Genomic DNA, 17939 nt, shown 5'->3' with positions numbered 1-17939 from the left:
TAAAAGAATAATAATAATTCTTTTACTATTTAAAATATTTTCGTAAAAATCACATTAGGAATTTTAGGTCAACACTTTCGGTAGAATCTACCAAAAATGTTTCAAATATTCAAGATATAAATCACAAAACCCTGAATTTGAATAAATTTTTAATTAAATATAATTGAATAGTTATGTTTTTTTTTTTTTTAAATGTATAATTATAATAAAATAATGGATAATAAACAATATATAATTTTATAATAAATTATTCTTTAAAATATGTTAAAGAAAATAATAATAATATTATTATGCATTAGTATAACCTAGTGTGAATGATAAAAAAAGAGGTATTGTCTACGGATGTCACAAATTTCTTGTTGGAATCTAGTAAAAAAATTCAAAAAATCAGAATGGTAGAGTGTTTGAATTGTTTTTTTGATGTTGAAATAAAATCAGCAGCCAATCGAAAACCCGGGACAACCCAAAATCTTGAATTTTGACAACTATAATCCAAATTTTCAAAATTTTCTGCCAAATTTTATAATAATCTTACCTGAATTTCAATTATTTTCTACACTAATTTGTAAGTTATTTAAACTAAGCGATAAAAAAACACAGAATAGCATCCCACAATAACAACCAACAAAGAAAACAAACACATAGGATAAATGATGACAATCGTTTGAGATCCTCCGACAAACTCACCACGCCAAGAATTAAAAAACTCGGTTATCAGATGTGACCAGCAAAGATTACATGGAGGGTTTCAATGTCTAGAAAACACTACAAGGTCAGTCGTGATGTGAGTGGCTAGCATGCCACGTGTGGGGCTCATATGAATAATATTTCTTAATGTCATGTGAGAAGGCATCAAGGGACCACGCACCATTGTTTTTCCGCACTTGTAGTGCCACCTGTAAGATATATTGCCAACTAGGCTACATCACAGCGATTCCATCCCGCCGGACTCCAAAAGGGCTTTTAATAGAGTTGAGCTCCCACGGCTTCTGTCCAAATGTTTCAGCCTGCATGATTGAAATATCATCTCAGACACTCAGATCCGACGGATTGTCTCCCAAATTTTGACTTCTGAATCGAATTCTCCCCTATCGGGTCGACGAGATTCTAACGCGAATTTACCAGATCAGATCTGGGTTCGCTCTTTTTCGAGCTTTAAATCGAGATTTTTCTGCTCCTGATTTGGGGATTTCTGCTGCAATTTGAGCAGAAAACATGCCGTCTGCATATGGAGATAAAATGACAACCTTCGAGGACTCCGAGAAGGAAGCGAGTATGGATACGTTAGAAAGGTATTTTTCTGATCTCATTTCGATGATTTTTATTGTGAAAACTTCAAAGGGTTTAAACTTTTATAGCGAATTATGGAAAGGTGGCAGGGTTAGGTTTGGCAAGAGTTTGTAAATTCAATCATATTTTTTCGTGATTAGCAAGACCGGCACTCCTGTGGAATTGTGATCTTAAATGTTCGAATGAGCGTTTTCAGAACTTTAATGGTGATGCGGATTGATCAAGTGTTTGGAGCTGAAGATGCAAGTTTAATGAGTGTATTTGGTGTTATTAGACTGGATAACTTATCTTTACATGATAACTTATCTGTTACATGATTTCTGTGTTGATATTTCTTGGCCTTTAGGCCAATCGACGCGTTGTTTCACATATAGGGGCATTACTCGATATGGATCGAATGCTGACCACTTGCCGCAACTTTAATCTGCTGGGTTGTTTTTGTTCAGGAACTGTCAATTTAATTATCTTCAAATTACGGAATGGCTGTAGACAGTGGTACCTTTTTGTTTTTCGAAATAGTTGGCATTTGCTTATATTTGGAAAATAGTTCTTTTACAACATGCAATGGATATGCCATGCGAGTGATCGGAGATTCAGAACAAGTAAAAGACTTGAATTTGCATTATGGAGAATATTTGAGATACCATTTAGCCAAGGAAAAAGCTTGTGCAGTCTACTTTCAACGGAATGGTGAATCAGCATTGGCATCCACCTTTTATCTACTTTTATGGAAAATATGATTCAAGTACTGACAAGTACGCAACTCTTTCTAATGCAAACTAGGTCATCTGACACTGACACGGACGTGGAAACCCCCAAACAGGACATGAGGGATACGTGTGTGCATGTAAAATAAAAAGGATTAAAATTACAGAAACACAATGCAGACATAAAGATGTAACCTTTTAAAGATTTAGAAGATAGGACTATGTCAAATACACAGGAATACACCATAGATCATATATATATAGAACCATAACTCAGGACTCAGAACTTTAGTTTTCTCATTTAGCATCATCAAATGAATTTTACATAAATAAGGTGATGCTATTGTTGGGAATGCAAATGGCAAATACAAAATAGGGTGTATTTGTAGAGGAATATCATGAGTGATGAGTCACATGCTATAGCAAGTCTTCTGCATCTTATAATCAAAGTCATCAAGATCACCACCACTGCTGATGTGCTCTCCTTCGCTGTCATTTATATCCAGTCCAAGATTGGCATCTGCTGGTGTGGAGGATGACCCCCAAGGCGATCACTGTTTGTAAAAGTGATCAGCTCTTGGACTGGTTCAAGTTGACCAATGTTATTTGAGAAATGACAAACTCAGAAAACGATGGCAGAATTTTGATGCAACAAACACTTGAAATCTCGTGCTTTTCCTTTTTGTCTGCACACAGTGTCAGGCTTTTCTGGAGTGAGGAAGTACGAAATGAGGCCAAAAGACCCTTTTATCGTGTACTTTTTTACCCTAATCTGTGATTTTTCCCGCTCTATGTGTCAGACACGCAATCTACATGTCTGACACAGGATTTGTGGCGTTTAGGAGGAGACAAATCCTGTTACAGAAAATGCAATTGTAATTTTGAGTATGAACAATCGGTGGAAATTGTGCTATGAGAATGATGAATTAATTACAGTCTCATTATTTTTCCTTTTTTTGTTCCAGGCAACGCAGTTTGAAAAGTTATTTAAAATAATGAAATCCAAGGAATCAATTCACCATTTCACATTGTCATGAGTTTTTGCCTCTTGATTGCAGTGGAGTCCCAAGTCCAACCCTACCTTTTTTACTTTGCAGATTCTGTATTTACATGCCTTAAACAAAGCACAATGCTTTCATCGCTTTCTTCCATATCTATCTATCTGTCACACACAAAATAATGCCAATCCCATGAGCATATTGCCTGTGACCTCATTCCAGTAGCATCCCTTTAACATATACACATTTGACAAGGAACATTTCTTTCACCAGTTTCACTTTTTCTTGGAAAGTCGACAAGATTCAAATAATACTGTGGAAAATCCAAACCATTGTTTTCTAAAAGAAGGCCACAGAAATTTAAAAGCTAACACTTTTTCTTGGTTATTATAAGCTTGGCTAGGACAGTGGCAATGGTGTATCAATGAAGCAGCAGTGCTTTGTAAAATAACAAATTTGAGAGGAGATAAATATTTGCTTTCAAATAAGCTACCACTTTTCCCCCCGAGTAATTTCCTTCATTTCAAGTATGGTACCCAGAGTAAACCCTAGATTCTTCAGGGCACAAAGCCAATCAACAACAGTGCTCGAAACCATTACAACAATATAGTCGTTAAGAGCTCAACATGTCACTTGTGGGAATAGAACCCAAGTGGGGAGGATAACAGTCATTCCTCCCAACCACCCAAGCTAGACCCAATTGACTTGTAAAGAAGCTAGCACTTAACATATATGTCATGGAACTTAATTAGTGAGGCATGGTCAGGAGCAAAATTTTATTTGATAGGAAGCTTTGAAAATTATCCATCGGTTGTATAGTGATTTCAGGAAAGGTGCCACATTTTACAGTGACTTCAGGAATGGTGACATGTTTTCTGTCTTAAGTAGCGCATTTATATCCTGCTAATTTCCTCTACTGGTTTTCAAAGTAGTGATGGACTAATAGAAATTATGGTCTTTATTACTTGTTGTAAATAAAGACAACTGTAAAGATGAATTGCGAATAAAAACCATGGAGGAAAAAGGAGGAATATGTGAATCTGCTAGGTTATGACCACAGATCATTATCACAATGTGAAAAGTTTAATACAATATTAAATGTTGTTAACATAGGAGAAAGGACGATAATGACTATGCTCTCTACCAGGATCTACTATAAACAATGGTACTTATCAAAATTTCTTGGAGATTGAGGTGCCAAAAGATTGGGCATATACGATACATTGCAAATGGCAAACGTTGATGATTGAATTAGGAATTTTACTCTACAGTCTTTCATTAAAGGGTAATGTTGTAATTTTTTTAATCAATAAAAAGCATTGGATTATTTTGCCCAGAATAGGTCTACCAGCTTTCCCATTTAGCAGGAGATTATAGGCTAGACCTGTTAGAATTGGCAACTAGGGCCAAACTCCATGTGGTCATCTTATTTATGGCAGCGGATATTTTTCTTGTATCCCTCTCATTGAGAGGTGTAGGATTGATCTAAAGATCATCCGATTCTGATAAGTATTCATGGAGTTATGAATTTATTTGTGTTATAAGACAATTCGTCAAGGTCGGCCAGCAACTAAATAACACCCACATGTGCTCAACGTTTTAGTATAAAAGGAGATGACTTGAGAGTCATTTCACACACACTTCTCTCTTGATTTCTCTCCACTTGTCTTGGGTTTTAGTGGAAGAGAAATCTAGGAGTAGAAGCCCTAAACGTAGTCCTAAGGAGGAAGCCCTAAACACAGTTCTAAAGTGGATGCCCTAGCCGCAGTCCTAAGGAGGATGATCTAGCTCTCAACGCAGCTATGGAGGAGAGATCTAAACGCTGTCCTAAAGAGGTCATGACACCTAGCTGCAGTCAAGGAAGGATCTATCTATGCTAATATAAAGAAGACTCACACACACAATCAAGGAGGGTTAGGTGCCCTAGGTAATAAGGGATGACACAGCAATCCCATATGCTGTCCTAACCTGGTTGTTAGGGAGGCCGAGGAAATTCTGGACAGCGTGATTTGGAGAAGACATAAGAAGGAGAACTCGCATTTTGGAGAGGAGATCTTATGTTCAGGCCGCAGGTTAGTAGGCACCTCAGCGAAGGAGAAAAGGCTAGGTCTGTAGCCTTTTCATGACTGTTTTGAGGGCTACACAACCAAGCAGGAGGGCTGAGTTGTGTAAGGGAGATCTGGGCTACTTGTGACAAGTTTGAGGGTTGTCTTCTTGTGATCTAGGGCAGCGGCTGCTACAACAAGAGACTGAGGCCTGTTCTGAAGTAATCAGAGGGCTAGTTGGAGAGTCTTGGGGCTAGGAATTAGCCTTAAGGACAGCGTGTTGGAGCAGCAAGCTTAGAAGGGAAGACCGCAGTTGTAGGAGGCCTTAGGAGCTGATTGGAGGGGCCTAACAAGGACTGTTAGGAAGCCCTAACCAATTTGCTGCAAACATATCATACCTCAAAACAGTGAGCTAAGGCATGTTGTCTATGACATCTCTTGTAGGTGTTGGATCCTAGATGAGGATCAGTTTGAACCAGATTGTTGGGCAGTCTGTGGGAGCCAAATTGGTGGCTGTACATAGTGGTATGGTACATGGGACAACTAGTATTTAGTGCAGCAAATTCATGGTGCTGCTATGGTATGGCAAGGAAAAGTGGGACAGCAGTAAGCATGGTGAAGCATGGACAACAGCAAGCATGGATAGCATGGCAAGCATGGTCAACATGGATAGCAGTGGCGAGTATGGTGCTGCAAGCACATGAGACATGCTGTATGACAACATGGTTATGACACATGGGACAGAAGTGCAGCATAAGGTGCAGCAGTATGTTGTGTATAGCATAGTCATAAGGTTTAGCATTGTGATGATGGTTACAGCATGGTGCAGCACAATGAGGTGCAGGATGATGACGAGATTCAGCACAATGATAGGTGAAGGAGTCACCTTGGAGAATCAGTTGAAGCAATATGTCTTCAACTGATTTCATGTACCATCTTCTTAAGAGATGATCTATGCTCTTATCTAGATAAGTCAAAGTGTTGACTTCTGTTGTAAATGTACTCTCTCTCTCTCTCTCTGTGTGCTGAACTATTGAAGAACATATAAGAAGAATTGATCAAGGGTTTCCCCACATTGGGGTTTGTCCTTGGCTAGTGCCACATCTTGTGTCCTCTTGTCTTGGCTTGTCTTCTGCGATTTATGTTTATGTTCTATCTGCAGTTTTCTTTAATGCTAATGTTATTGCTAATTTAGAAAAGATATTGAGCTGACTGTGAAAATTGAAATAAATTGCTCTAAGCATAAAACATAGCTAAACTTAACATGTTATCAGAGGTGAGGTGAAGACAAAGCCCAAGCAAGAGTGAAAGAGCAATCACCGAAGACAGTTGGGAAAGAACAAAAGGATCAGTGGATTCCTCATCCCTCTTCAAATTCACCGAGGGTGAAGTCGAAACAGAGAATATTATCCGAATGTCATTGCGGAAGTTTCTGATGGCCTACCTAAAGATCACTTCAATGGGAAGTCCGGATCTAATGGTGGAAAGTAAGGCAGATGCCTTGATTGCAATAAGTTCGGCCATTATGCGAAGGAGTGTCCGAATGGTAGGGACACATCACTAGATGATGATAACAATCATTCCAAGGACATCTTCAATGATCAGAGGAATGACAGGTAATGCAGGTCATCAAGGAAATGGCCGACACTTCAGAGAAAGCAAGGAACCCCAGGTATGAAGAATCAAATGTTGTTTCTGATAAGATAAAGAAGCGTTATCTTGTATTGGCCCTCTCCTTCAGATTTTGTGGGAATCTGGCTTATTGATTATAGTGCTTCAAGGCACTTCATCGGATAGAAGGGTGATCTCTCTAATTTAGTAGAGATGGAAACAATTGTGGGATTATACTTGGAGCTGATGCCACCTATCCCGGAAAGGGTGTAGGGAATATTACCCCTCAATTGAATGAGGGTAACTCGATTCATTTATAGAATCTCTTTTATGTACTTGATCGCAAGAAGAACCTGGTTTCCATTTCGGCAATGGAAGTCAAAGGTTTTAGGGTGGCATTCATCGATGGAAAGGTACGTGTTTGAAAATAGAATTTTCTAAGATGCTTTTACTCATGGGTTCAGGGTTGGAAATTTGTATCAAGTTGCAAGATGGTCCATTGGGGACCATGTCAGTTGTCACATCTCATCTATAGCACTGGAGGTCTACTTATTATGGAGCCCTACCCGATGTGAGTCAGATGGTGACAGGGATGCCTGAATTCAAGAAGAGCATGAAGGTACATGTTCGAGATGTACCGAAGGAAAATCTTACAAGGGGACCATTCCCCTCATGTAGCAGGTCCACAGGTTTGGAACAACCTGAGGGGTTTGAGATTCATGATTGGGAATCTCATGTGTGCAGGTGGAAGAAAGCCCTCTATGGCTTGAAGCAAAACACCCCGGGCATAGTATGAGAGGATTAATAGCTAAGTTGCACGAAACGGGGAAACGGGTACGAGTTTCCGAAACGGGAAGCGATACGAAACGCGACCTCCCCAAATTTTGGAAACGGGGAAACGCGAATATATATATATATATATATAGAAAATATTTAAATATATATATGTGTGTGTGTGTGTGCAATCATAAAGCATAAATGATACATTATAATTTATTAAACTTAAACATTAAGATTTAATTTACATCACATTTACTCATGAATGATCACATAATGAAAATAAAAATATCGGAATATCCAAAAGCAACCTTTATTAGATATCCAAATCTCAAAATCAGCCTTTATTTATATTAATATATGAGGCTGCAAGTACAATAAAGACTATAAGGCTGCAAGAGAGAGATCCAAATCAGGATTTCTGCATCCACATCCCATTCTTTAGAAGGACCATTGTTGTATTGGGAGTCTCCTCCTACATAGTCGAACGACCTTAGTGCTCTTGATTAAATACACGTTTCATACCCTAGTACCCTACATGATTTTGATTATTGGGAGTTTCCCCTGCATAGAGGGCTTGGTTCTCTTGATTAAATAGAAGTTCCATACCCTAGTACATGATAAAATCCAATGGAAACATTGCAACCCCCTCAATCCTGAAATCCTGAAAAACAAATAAGTCTGCTGGATTTTGAGTGAGATCTAAAATTCTACTTTCTCCATATGAAATCCAATGAGGGTGAAACCACTCTCAAACATCCTGAGTCATTTCATGGTAATGTTAAAAATTTAAGTAAAAGGATGAAAATGAAAAATAAAGGAGAATATCACTTTTACTTTAAGAATTTAACATTACCATGAACTGCATGTCAACAATAGGGAAAAAATTCACTTTTATAACTTTAGACACACATCTAGAAAATTAAAAACAAATTTGAAAAAAACAAAAAATTAAAAAAAAACACAATTCAATTGGGAAACGTGGGCTGTACGGCCTGGAAACGCGTTTCCAGGCCGTACGGTACGCGGAAACGCGTTTCGTTTCGTTTCCCGGGAGGAAACGACCCCTAGGGCCACGTTTCCTGCAACTTAGATTAATAGCTATCAGATGAAGCTGAGATTCACTAGGAGTGAAGATGATCCAAACCATTGCTTGAAGGTTGTGGATGATAGACCTCTCATACCGACACCTTTTGAGGACGACCTATTTTTGACAGGTGCAGACCCTCTCATGTGCAAAAGTAAGAGGGAGTTGGATTCCGGATTTGGAATGGTAAACAACAAGCCTGCGACTACCTCGATGGAGCTTAACTTTCAGAAGTTATGTGGTAGTGATGCCAGACCAGATTTGGGAAATGCCTCTGAGTTTCATAAACTCATTCACATTGATGTTCTTGGTGAACTTCCGTCCGGATATATGTTTTGCAGTTAGCATGGTGAGCTCATATATGGTTGAGCCTCACTAGATTGGTGCCAAGAATCTTCTCAGATATCTTCGGGGCACAATCCCTCATGGATTGAGATACACTGCCAAAAATATGAAGCTGCATGTTTATTCGAATGCTGACCAAGCAGACATTGTGGAGGTTCTCAAGAGCACTTCTAAGTGCTGATTCTCTTTGGGTTCTGTTCGATATCATGGATGAGGAGGAAGCAGAAGTCGGTTGCTATAAGCACCGCTGAAACTGAATACATAGCTATGAGTATGATCTCGTGTGAAGTTGCCTGGTTGTGGAAGCTCTTCCGCAAGCTGTTTGTCAACCAAGGGGGGAATTTGATTGTTGAGGAATCCTGTATTCCATGATTGCTCCAATAGATAGACATCAGATACTATCTTATCTGGGATATGGTACGTCGATGAGTGAGGAGGCTCCATCGCATTGAGATTGACGTACAGGTCGCAGACATTTTGTCAAACCCCCGGGGGAAAGATCAAATTTGTGACTTTCCTGAATGACTTGGAGTCATTGGAAGACTGTCTTATGAGGGTCTTGCATGTTGTATGCATTGAGCTCTGGGAGCTTCGGGGGGCTTTGGGTACTTATTGGAGCAACCAACGAACATAGGGTGACTCACCCTCTCATAATGGTTCGCTGTGTACAGGGTGAATGGCTCAGCCTTCCCCTGTGATACCTCGAGGCGTCTTAGGGACAGGATGAATGGTTCTCTTGTCGAGGCATCCTACCCATGCAGTCTGGGACTCATGGGAAGTACCTCTCATCTGGCCAATGAGTAGGGAAATGGGGTTAGGGACCATAGTAGTACTATTGATGGACGCATCGTTGTATCTACCGTACTCCCTATGCTAGGATGACCTCCATTGATCTGGGATCAGTATGAGTGGTTTGAGACACTCTCTTGTGATATTGATTTGGGATCAATAAAACTGACTTCGGGTCAGTAGAGAATGGTATGAGACATTCTCGATCAATTCTTCTTCTTCTTTATGGTTCAACAGAGCAGAGCAGATCAGAACAGAGCTCAGCAGAGTAGAGCAGTGCAGGGCACTGATGGTAGAGATAGTACAGTCAGACAGATGGATTAGTGGATGTAGTTCTCCCTAGTTGAGAGGGAGTGTTAAAATTGGCAAATAGGGCCAAACTCCATGTGGGTCATCTTATTTATTGCAGCTGATCTTTTTCTTGGATCCCTCTCATCGAGAGGTGTAGGATTGATCTAAAGATCATCCGATTCCAATAAGTATTCATGGAGTAATGAATTTATTTGTGTTATAAGACAATTCGTCAAGGTCGGCCAACAACTAAATAACACCCACATGTGCTCAATGTTTTAGTATAAAAGGAGATGACTTGAGAGTCATTTCTCACACACTTCTCTCTTGATTTCTCTCCACTTGTCTTGGGTTTTAGTGGAAGAGAAATCTAGGAGTAGAAGCCCTTAACACAGTCCTAAGGAGGAAGCCCTAAACACAGTTCTAAAGTGGATGCCCTAGCCGCAATCCTAAGGAGGATGATCTAGCTTTCAACGCAGCTATGGAGGAGAGATCTAAATGTTGTCCTAAAGAGGTCATGACACCTAGCCGCAATCAAGGAAGGATCTATGTACGCTAATCTAAAGAAGACTCACACACGCTGTCAAGGAGGGTTAGGTGCCCTAAGTAATAAGGGATGACACAACAATCCCATACGCTGTCCTAACCTAGCTGTTAGGGAGGCCGAGGAAATTCTGGATAACTTGATTTGGAGAAGACATAAGAAGGAGAATTCACATTTTGGAGAAGAGATTTATGTTCAGGTCGAAGGTTAGTAGGCACCTCGGGGAAGGAGAAATGGCTAGGTTTGTAGCCTTTTCATGATTGTTTTGAGGGCTACACAACCAAGCAGGAGGGCTGAGTTGTGTAAGGGAGATCTGGGCTACTTGTGACGAGTTTGAGGGTTGTCTTCCTGTGATCTAGGGCAATAGTTGCTACAACAAGAGACCGAGGCCTGTTCTGAAGTAATCAGAGGGCTAGTTGGAGAGTCTTGGGGCTAGGAATTAGCCTTAAGGATAGCGTGTTGGAGCAACAAGCTTAGAAGGGAAGACCACAATTGTAGGAGGCCTTAGGAGCTGATTGGAGGGGCCTAACAAGGACTGTTAGGAAGCCCTAACCAGTTTGCTGCAAACATATCAGACCTCAAAACAGTGAGCTAAGGCATGTTGTCTATGACATCTCTTGTAGGTGTTGGATCCTAGATGAGGATCAGTTTGAACCAGATTGTTGGGCAATCTGTGCGAGCCAAATTGGTGGCTGTACATAGTGGTATGGTACATGGGACAACTAGTATTTAGTGCAACAAATTCATGGTGCTGCTATGGTATGGCAAGGCAAAGTGGGACAACAGCAAGCATGGTGAAGGATGGACAACAGCAAGCATGGCAAGCATGGTCAGCATGGATCGCAGTGGCGAGTATGGTGCTGCAAGCACATGAGACATGCTGTATGACAACATGGTTATGACACATGGGACATTAGTGCAGCATAAGGTGCAACAGTATGATGTGTACAACATGGTCATAAGGTCCAGCATTGTGATGATGGGTGCAACATGGTGCAACACAGTGAGGTGCAGAATGATGACGAGATGCAGCACAATGATAGGTGAAGGAGTCATCGCAGAGAATCAGTTGAAGCAGCATGTCTTCAACTGATCTCATGTATCATCTTCTTAAGAGATGATCTATGCTCTTATCTAGATAAGTCAAGGTGTTGACTTCTGTTGTAAATGTACTCTCTCTCTCTCTCTTTGCTGAACTGTTGAAGAACATATAAGAAGAATTGATCAAGGGTTTCCCCACATTGGGGTTTGTCCCTGGCTAGCTCCACATCTTGTGTCCTCTTGTCTTGGCTTGTCTTCTGCGATTTATGTTTATGTTCTATCTGCAGTCTACTTTAATGCTGATGTGATTGCTAATCTGGAAAAGATATTGAGCTAACTGTGAAAATTGAAATAAATTGCTCCAAGCATAGAACATACCTAAACTTAACTATATACTAATGCTGTAATAGGATGAGAAAGTGAACCTTTATACCATAGCTGTAGGCTTGCCGTGGCCAAAACTTTCCAGGAAAACAAGATACATGAATTGTAAGGATAGGTTAAAAATGACGTCTGGAGCAAAATTTTATTTTATAGGAAGCTTTTAACATTGGTTGTCTTAAATAGCACATTTATATCCGGCTAATTGCTCCCATTGTTGTTCAAAGTAGTTATGGACTAATGGAAATTATAGTCATGACTCTTTATTACTTGTGGAAACTAAAGACAGCTGTAAAGATGAATTGCAGGTCAAAAACAATGGATGAAAGAGGAGGAATAGACCACTTACTATCACAAAGTGAAAAGTTTAATAGTATATTAAATGTTGCTATCATGGGAGAAATGACATAATGACTACGCTCCTTACATGGATCTACTCCAGACAATGGTGTTGAATTTTTTATCTAGGGCATAGCTTAGAATAATTTTCATGTTTTTCACAGCATCAAAACATTATTAGTATTATTTAACATTTATTTCATTAAACAATGATAAGAAAATCATTCATAAGCATAAAAGAGCAGTAGCAAATCACAGTAGAAATATCAAGAAACCATGAGACAAGAGACACAAAAATTAGGCACACAGCCAGGGCAAAACCCAGAAATGCTTTCCTTACGAGAGAGAGAAAGTTCTAGGTTCATCAATACAACAGAAATAACCAGAACAAAATGATAGCCAAACCAGTATCCAACATCATGATCAAGTGCCATGTCAAAATCAAGTTCTTGAAATTTCGGCCACCTCCCAGAATTTGGGCCCTCTTGTAATTTCGCTGGATCTGAGATGTGTGTGAGAAAATTTGATGATCAAATGAGGAGAAATGATCTCCTTTATATAGCCGTCAAGTGGGGTTGAATGGGTGCCTCCATGCCTCTTAGGGCCCAGCCGACCTAAAAATATTTTGAGGCTGACTTGAAATAAATTTTGAGGCAACAATAAAATTCAAATTTTCAATTTCTTTTCAAGATAAAAATACCGACCATGGCTACCATATTTTTCAACAAATGGCACTTATCAAAGTTACTTAGAGATTGAGAGGCCAAATGATTGGGACATAAATTGCAAACATTGATCATTAAATTAGGAATCTTTACTCTACACTCATTCATTAACTGCTAATGTTGGAAATTTTTTTAATCAATAAAAGACATTGCCTTATTTTTCCCAGATTAGGCCTTATGGCATACACATTTTTTTCATTAGATTTTAGTAGGAGATTATATGCTAGACCAATATATACATATGAAGTTATGTGGAAATAGGATGACGAAATGAACCTTTATACCATATAGCTGTAGGCTTGTTGTGACCAAAACTTTCCAGGAAAACAATATACATGAGTTGTAAGGATATTTTAAAAAGTGACGACCACCATTTGATGCAAACTGAAATATGTTGCTATTGATTGGGCTTATGTACTACATCGCAAACAACAAACATCAATTATTAAAATAGGAGTCTTCACTCTAAAATCCTTCATTAAATGCTAATGTTGTAATTCTTTTAATCAATAAGATATTATGTATAATATTATTTTGTGCAAGATAGTTTTTTGGCTTACCAGTTTTTTCATTACATCAGCCTTCCCATTTAGTAGGAGATTATGTGCTATACAACCATATACTTATGTGGCAATACTAAATAGGATGACAAAGTGAACATTTATGCTATAACTATAGGTTTGCTGTAACCAAAAATTATCAGCAAAATAAATCTTAAGATACTTGAGTTGTAAGGATAGGTTAAAAAGTGACAACCACTAACTTTTAATGCAGATTTGAGATTAGTGCTTGGCTATCCTTGCGTGCTACTTAAGTGCTTTCTTCCACCTCATTTTTGAACTTTTTCAACTCCAATCTCATGACCTGCATAGTTATTTACTATTGAGGCTGTCCATCACTTTTTAGTTGTTTGCTTTTGCAAAGTTGGCTATTTGTTGGAGTTGCTAACTATCTTTGATGGGTGCTTTTCTCTTAATCAATGAGAGTCTAATGCTTCGTAGATCTTGATAGCTTCTTCATGGTGCTCCTCAACTCATCTCCAAAATTGACTCTGCTAACAAATTTGAACTTCCTCTATGATTCTTTCGGTGAATAATGTCTGATTTTGCAAGTTTTTAAAGTCCTGGATGATATGTAAGTTGCAACTTGTAATAAAGAAAGTTACAGTTTCAAAATGTTGTGCCCTTTTAGGGGCCAGGTTCTGACTTGTGAAAGACCACAAGAAAATGCTACAAATGCAAATGTTGTGGTGTGCAAAAGATTTTGAAACGCAGAATGTTGTGGACCCTATAGGTGGAGGTGGCCATGAGAGGGAACCCTGCTAAAGGGTACGCTGTGGACATATTAGAACAACATAAGACAAGTTGTAGATGTTTCACAAGTGAATTATGTGCAAAGTTGTAGAATATTAGAAGCTGACAATCCCATGGTTGTGGGATAATCATAGAGCTTGATGAATTGTAAACCCAAGGTGGTAGGTAGTCGAAGGTCCACAACCATAAGGTTGTGGATGCCTGCAGAGTATGAAGAAGATGCAACCCTAGGGTTGCGAGGCCATCTATATAATTGGGATATGGAAGGTAATTTTTTAGAAAAAAATTGATACAATATGTTTGGATACAACTTCTGTTGAAAATTGTAGCGAGAGAAGGTCCTTCTTGATTTGTGCCTTAGTCAAGAAAGACTTTGATTTGTTTTCCTTTTGTCAAGTACAAGTTCATGAGATGGACGAGTTAGTTTGTTCATGTGTAGAGATGGAAGCTTAATTATGTGGCTCTCCAAGTGTGAGTTTAAATTCTATTTGAGCCAAGGATGAGTTAGTCAATTAGTTCAACTCAGTGAACAAGTCAACTCAACTCGTGTTCTAAATTTAAACTTGCCAGATATAACATGATTGAAATTGATAAAAGGAGGATGAAGGCACATCTTTGATTCATTATGGTCTTGCATGAGTTTGTGTGTGAGCAGAGTTCCTTGTTGTGAGTGCACTAGGATTTAGGAGTTGATTGGTTGTGCACCAAAAGGAGTTGGGGTCCTAAAAATTAGGAGCTCAAGTGCGCTAAGAAATAGGGCCCAAAATTGCGCTAGGAAATAGGAGATCAACGCAAGGGATAAGGAGGCCAAGGAGGAGCAAAGTTGAGGCAAGACAACAGGGTTTGTAGAGCAAATCAAGGAGCCAGCAAAAGGATCAATTGTGTGTAGGAACCAAGATCAAGTTGTGATCATGGAAGGCTAAGGTCAATTGTATTAGTTGAGATTTGTGTGAGAAGTGTAACGCTTTCTCAAGAGCGGTAGAGTGCTTTGTAATAGATTCAATTAATCCAAGTTTTCCTTGTTGGGTTCTTGAGAAAATTGTGTCAATTTGTGCATGTGTCTTTATCTCTGTGTTTTTATTTTGCTCATAGTATTCAAAACCGACCGGTTCGAATCGGAAACTAGTCAAACTGGCTGGTTCATTAACAAACTTGATCGGACTGGTAGAAAACCCTATTAGACTGCTCTCCTTGCCCTTTTTTTGGTCAAACCGGGCATAAACCAATTGGTTTATGAGGGAACTGGCTGGTTTTCCCATACGCTGACCGGTTCCGTCATAAATCGATTGGTTCACTACCAGGCCAACTGCGAACCCGACAGAAAGTGGTTTTGTGAGTTTTGAAGCAATTTTGTTTGAGGGAAACTTGGGCCTTTTTCCCTCCAAAAGCAACCCTCCAAGAAAAGCATGTCTCCCCTCTCATTTTCCTCAAACATCTCAACCCTAGCAATGTTGACAATCAATGGTAATGTTAAATTTTTAAAGTAAAAGTGACATTTCCTTTATCTTTCATTTTTATCCTTTTACTTAAATTTTTAACATTACCATGAAATGACTTGGGATGTTTGAGAGTGGTTTCAACCTCATTGGATGTCATATGGAGAAACTAGAATTTTAGATTTCACTCAAAATTTAGCAGACTTAATGGTTTTTAGGATTTCATGGTTTGGGGTTTTGCAATGTTTCCATTTGATTCTATCACGCGTGAGGGTATTAGATTGGCATTTGATCAAGAGCATGAACCTCGATGTTGGTGGCATTGATTGTTGAACTTTGTTGATGTTGGTGGTATTGATTGTTGAACTCCTCTACCATGGCCTTAACAAAAATGTACCTTTCACTCAAAGGAAAATAATTGGTTAGGCATGCTAAGCTTTTTCTACCACATTATAAGGTTGAGGAGATGAACCCTTCACTCAAACCAAAATCACTGGTTAGGCATGTTAAACTTTTTCAATTTCTATCATATTATAAGGTTGAGCAATCCAAGTTTGAAGACTTTGAGCTAGATGATGTTTATGTATCTCTTGTTGATGATCCCATTTCTAGTAGCGCTGAATCAATGATGAGTTTCATGAGTGATCATGTTGATCAGTGATTTGTAGTTTTGATGTCTAGTTTTGCTACTACTACTACCACTACTACTAAGGTTGTAGAGGAGTTTTAGGAGTCCTCAAACTCTGAGCCAGAATATTTATGTAGCTCATGTTGATGATCCCATGTCTACTAGTGGTGATGAGTTTGAACATGATGAGGAGTGATCATGTTGATCATTGATATGTAGACTTGTAGTAGGCCAGTGGCCCCATAGCTTGTAGCACTGTTTTTGGACTCTAGAGGCCATTTAGAGCCTCATTGATTATGTATTTTGTTGTTGATATGTATTGCACTCAATGCCATTTTGATATATTCACCTTTACATGGTATATAGATGAGAAAACTTTGCATATTTTGTCTCTATTGGTTTGGAATCTTAAAAATAGTTTTTCATTAAAAATTAATTATTTTATGTATTTTTTTAAAGACTGGTTCGTTGAGATCTGACCAGTCCTGGTTTGAAACCCGGTTTGATAGGTAGACCGGTCCAGTTACCTGTTTCGGTTTTGAATACTATGATTCTGCTGCATATGAATGGTTAAGAAACTCTATCTTGGTGAAAGTAAACTAGTTTTGGTTTTTAGTCATTCATCTAAGTAGTTGCAGAGTTTCATGGAAATTTAACTTCTACAAAAATACACATAATACATGTTTGGTCATTAAAAACATAGTTTCTTTAGATGAAACGGCATAGTCACAATATTTATAAAGAGGTGTTGAAGAGAGAAGATTTCTGTCAGGTGGTTGTCTCTTATGACGAACCATGACCAAAATGTCTTTGATATGGGTTGTTAATAAATATATATACATGCAGAAAGAGGTCTACAAATTGTTATAACTGATTCTATAGCTACTGAGAGCCTGCAAAAAACAGGGGAAGAGTATGTAGGTTGTAAATAAATATATATAGATGTAGAAAGAGGTCTACAAATTGTTATAAGCGATTTTGTGGCTACTGGGAGCCTTCAAAAACAGGGGAGAGTTGGAGCCTGCCTATGTTGTAGGAAACGTGGGGTAGGAGGGCGTTTCCGTATGGAAACGAGTACGAAACGTTGAAACGCGTTTGGTACGGCCCTGAAACGCGTTTCAGGGCGTACTGCCACGTTTCACGAAACTGAAACGTGGCCAGTATGGCCTGAAACGCGTTTCAGGGCCGTACGACCCACGTTTCAGCGTTTACTTGTGTTTTTTTTTAATTTTTAATTTAATTTTATTTGTTTTCTAATCTATTTTTACGTTAGCCTAGTGACTTCTAGTTGCTTCCAGATGCCTGTCTAAAGTTATAAAAGTGAACTTTTGCCTGTCTAAAGTAAAAGTGATATTCTCATTTATTTTTCATTTTCATCCTTTTACTTAAATTTTTAACATTACCATGAAATGACTTAGGATGTTTGAGAGTGGTTTTGCCCTCATTGGATTTCATATGGAGAAAGTAGAATTTTAGATCTCACTCAAAATCCAGCAGACTTATCTGTTTTTCAGGATTTCAGGATTGGGGGGATTGCAATGTTTCCATTGGATTTTATCATGTACTAGGGTATGGAACTTGTATTTAATCGA

The 17939-nt window shown here is 38.8% G+C and overlaps 1 protein-coding gene across 2 annotated transcripts in view; it reads left to right on the top strand.

Annotated features, from left to right (window-relative positions):
- VHA-A (vacuolar ATP synthase subunit A) overlaps positions 1-17939 on the top strand; it is a 125749-nt gene that overhangs the window by 28296 nt on the left and 79514 nt on the right. The window contains exon 1 of one of the 2 annotated variants that reach the window (XM_089420295.1): positions 992-1292. The exons of the other annotated variant lie outside the window; for it this stretch is intronic. The gene's annotated coding sequence lies outside the window, so the exon portion shown is untranslated. Of the gene's footprint in view, positions 1-991; positions 1293-17939 lie in introns of those variants that run through there. 2 annotated transcript variants of the gene reach the window in all.

Source organism: Pinus tabuliformis, chromosome 4_1 (assembly GCF_031772625.1).
Source record: "Pinus tabuliformis cultivar Carrire ecotype Pingquan chromosome 4_1, CPIR1, whole genome shotgun sequence".
NCBI lineage: Eukaryota > Viridiplantae > Streptophyta > Pinopsida > Pinales > Pinaceae > Pinus > Pinus tabuliformis.
The sequence above is the reverse complement of the archived record's forward strand: the minus strand, read 5'-3'. Positions and strand labels throughout refer to the sequence as shown.